The sequence below is a fragment of the Rutidosis leptorrhynchoides genome, chromosome 5 (assembly GCF_046630445.1).
Source record: "Rutidosis leptorrhynchoides isolate AG116_Rl617_1_P2 chromosome 5, CSIRO_AGI_Rlap_v1, whole genome shotgun sequence".
NCBI classification, from domain to species: domain Eukaryota; kingdom Viridiplantae; phylum Streptophyta; class Magnoliopsida; order Asterales; family Asteraceae; genus Rutidosis; species Rutidosis leptorrhynchoides.
The window spans coordinates 122,862,501-122,867,041 of NC_092337.1; positions in this window are offsets into that span (position 1 = coordinate 122,862,501).

Sequence of the window (4,541 nt, forward strand, 5' to 3'; positions counted from 1 at the left end):
ACATACTATAACGGTCACTGTTAATATATTCATTATATTAATAACATAATATAACGGTCACTGTTAATATATTCATTATATTAATAAACATACTATAACGGTCTCTGTTAATATATTCATTATATTAACAAACATACTTTGTCTATTGACAATAATGGTCACTGTTAATATATTCATTATATTAATAAACACACTTCATTCTATTGATTGATTTTATATCGGTCAACCCTAAATTAAATCTTGTGGTCTAATGCTATATTGAATTATTGATTTATGATAAACCTGTGAACTCACTCAACCTCGTGTTGACTTTTTAAGCATGTTTAGTCTCAGGTACTTAAATATTGATTCCGCTGTATATCTGCTGCTTTGATGATGATTGCTTGCTATGCTTGGAGTCTTCATTACATATCATATCAATTAAAGACATTGAATGGTCTAAATACAATGTAATCTATTTATCTTCCGCTGCAAAACTCAATAAAACATCTCGTATAGAGTCGTTCTCGTTTATACAACTATGATTCGATATAATTAGTCACAAATACCCCGGGCCCTATTTGGGGGTGTGACATTACTTGTCCTGGATGGCTTTGGATTTATGTGGTTCAAGCTATTCATGTTGTTCAAATTGATGGCCTTCACCCTCCTGTTAAGTGTGGCATAGCACGTACTTGGTCTCTTATTAATCGTTCACTTATTAATATGCATGTTCAACATCTAAACATTGGTAATTTTCTTTCTAAAAAGATTGGAAATGGATAAGATACTTTGTTTTGGTTTGATATTTGGATCGATGGTGTCCCTCTCCGTGATAAGTTTCCACGTTTATATGCTCTCGAAACGGACAGAATGTGTAAAATTTTTTATAGGAGTTCAAACAACGGATGGAATTGGTTATGGCGTCGTGAAGTTAGATCAGGGACTGAAATGCAACAGCTTGTGGAGTTGTTTTCTCTTAGTGAGCGTGTTTCTTTCTCGGATGAGAATGTGACTTGGTGTTGTCTCGATTTACTGAATGGTTCTTTCTCGGTCTCAAGTTTCATAAATCTTATCGATCAATCTCCCATGGGAAGTTGGCCAACCCATTGGTGTAAGATGGTCCCTCCAAATATCAATTTTTCATTTGGCGCGCTCGGTTGAATAAATTGCCCGACAAGTGTAATTTACTTGAAAAAGGTGGTGTTGTGCAAAGCTTGCTATGCTCTTCTTCTGTTACACACGCGGAGGACTTGCCTCATATACTTTTTGATTGCGACACAGCTACTCAGGTTTGGTCCTTTATAGCTTCTTGGCTTGATATTGATCTCCCCGTTTGGCAATCGGTTAACGATCTTTGACAATGGATAATGACTGCGCGTAGTGTCCCTACGAAAATCATCATCTTGGAAGCTATTTGTTACGCTACGCTTTGGTCCCTTTGGCGGTTCAGAAACGGATGCATATTCGACCCTTCGAAGTTTTAAAATGTCATATTCTAGATTATATCGTTTTATCCTCTTTTGATTGGCTTTCATCCCGTTATAAGAAAGCTAATCTTAAATGGAACACTTGGTTATTAAATCCTTTAATATTTTTGTAATGTTCTAGCTACTTGCTAGTTTTTTTAATAAATTTTTTCAGCTGTTAAAAAAATAAAATATACCAGCATACCTATCCCACATTGGAGCTGTACATCTGGCCTCCAACATTTGGATGTTTGTTATTTTTTTTTTTTATTTTTTTTTTGTTCTAATTAAAGTTAAAAATTTCAAGTAGATCACAAAACCGTTAAAGGTATGGATTTATAGTGATCTGATTTTTTATAAGGGGGTTATGTGTTCGACTCTCATGTACTATAAAAGTATTTTTCTTCGGTGTACTCTCATGTGACCTAATTTTCTTAGTTTCAGACGTCTATGCGTTATTTAAAATAAGTAGATCAAAATTTCATTTTCAGTATGCAGCCGTATTCTCTCAATGTTAAAGTCGATGAAATACACAAAACGAAATTCTATATTCCATATTGCTTTCACTCATGTAGTCATGTTATTGTATTATCTTTACCAACACGTACGAAATTCTATATTGCATTTTGCTTTCACTCATGTTATTGTTTACCAACACTATTTTAGACGGCCAAATTTTATTTATGCATAAACTATATAAACTACTAGAAAAACTAATATAAATGATTACATAAAAAATCCGTCCAACTTGAGCAATTCTTTTCTGGATTTTATTAAGGAAAAATTCGAGAGCCTAATTCTTAGGTCCTAGTAATTGACGTAGTAACACCATAATCAAATTAATAACTATTAACGATTAATCGGAATGTTTGAACAATATTGGTGGTTATATCTGTTAGGGTTATATAACCCAACAATAAGAGTGATTTCCAGAAAATTATCTTTTCACAATAGGCAAACGAAGACAATAACAAATAAAATAAGAATGCGATAATTTAACGTGGTTATATGCAATCAAAGGTTGATTACTTTAATTCACGGACCAAACTAGAGAGATTTTATTGATAGAATTTGGAAACTTTGGCCCATCAGACACCCGATCGCGATCGCGACCTAGCTCCTCGCGGTTGCGATGTCGTCTCCCAAAATTGTTGTTTCTTCTGTTGGTCTATCGCGTCCGCGACACCCATCGCCCGGTCGCGATGTCTCTTCCCAATCGCGAGTCTCGATTTTTTAATCCTCATTCGCACACCAACATTATCAGGTGCGGAATTTGATAAGTTATCTCATAGTATTAATCGTAATATAGACGTCAAATTACACTATTATAATAAAGATCAATAGCAATCGAAAGAACAACGAAATAAACTCTTATGCCTATGAGATATAGAAGAAAGTATAATCCTTCTCGAAATCTAAAGATTCGTCTTCCTAACTAACTCTACGAGGTCTTCTCTTTGATTGACATCTCCCTTATTCTGTCTCAAGTCTTCTATTCATATCTTGAAATCACTGATAATTTACCTTGTTAGAGTCTATGCTTCACGTATTATGTTAGTATCTATATACTATGATTCACATATATGATATTGTTGGTATATTAAAAACACAATTTCATCCCTGCCATGAAGTATCTACTCATGGCACATATCTCATATCGTTTGGGGGGAAGGGGGTAAAGGGGAGGGGGTTTTACTTGGCCGTGCCCTTGGATCGGTTTCAAGGTTTCCTCCCGGGCAGCGATGGGGGTGGGGTTATTATCGTTGCATCGGCATAGTCGAAACGGTAGATGATCGCAACGGGTGGTTTAGTCCTCTCGAGTGATCCCAATCGCTGTAAAAAAATATATATAATTTCTAAGACAGTGAACTGTGAACTCACCAAATAGTCAATATAAAAATCAAAAGAACCAAGCTTTGAACATAAAGGTACCATTATGAGAGTCAAGGGTATCGAAATTGTGCTCACAAAAGTTGATCCATATTGTTAGATATTTTTTTAACGGCAAAGAAGTATATATTATATATATTAAAAACGAAACATTTACAATATAGTTTCAATTGAATAATACAACCTACATCTAGGAAAATGAAAACGAGAAATCTATAAATCGAGATAGTGAGACTCCACAAATAAGCAGGAAAACGTCTTAGTCCGTTCATTATTATTTAGGGCGAGATTGGACTTGAAAAGAATTAACTTAACAAGCTGGAATGTAAACGGGGTACAGTGTTGGCAATTCAATGACAAAGCACCCCGAACCACCCCAAATACTCCCGACCAAAACGACTACTTCAGGAATGAGGCAAAAAACCTGCGTGAAGTAAAAACAAATTAACCAATAAATGAGTGAAATAAATGTACTCATATAAATTTAGGGGAACCTTCCTTTATCATCAATTGATTAGAGGGTATCGTGGAACACATGAGTTTTAGAGTCAAGATGGTGTTGAAAGGGTCCGGAATAAAAAATCACGTTATGTGAATCGATTAAGAGGTCCATATTAAGAAGATGATTCAATGAGTATTAAATTTTAAATTTTATACATTATATTGTTAATTATATATATTATTAGTGTAATGAATTTTAAGGGAAAGTTTAGAAAAAATAAAACACCTTTTGAAAAGCACGATATCTAATCTATATATAAACATATTGATTGATGGGCCTTTTGTGGTATAATAGCTGGATGCGGGCTATGGGGTCCCAATAGAGGGAAGAGGAAGAGGTGTCGGCAAACAAGCATGGCCCATTACTCCATGAATTATTACTTCTTCTGCAGTTTTTTTCAGCAACTACCAGTACTCGTTTGACTCGCTTCAAGTTTCAACCTTTCTCCATACGTATTTGAACAAAATAGTTTATTTTTTATTTTTTAAAAGCACAAATCAAGTGAGATATATTGAAAGAACTACTATAAATATTGTTGACACAAGCAAATATGTTAGTATTCTCAACGTACACTTTGTTGGTAAATCAATTTGTTACACTTAACTATTACAAGATAATTCAGTGTTAGAGTCTTAATATCTTTATAAAAGGTCTCGGTCCGAATCTTGTGATGATCAGAGATAGATTAGAAATAGTTAAAG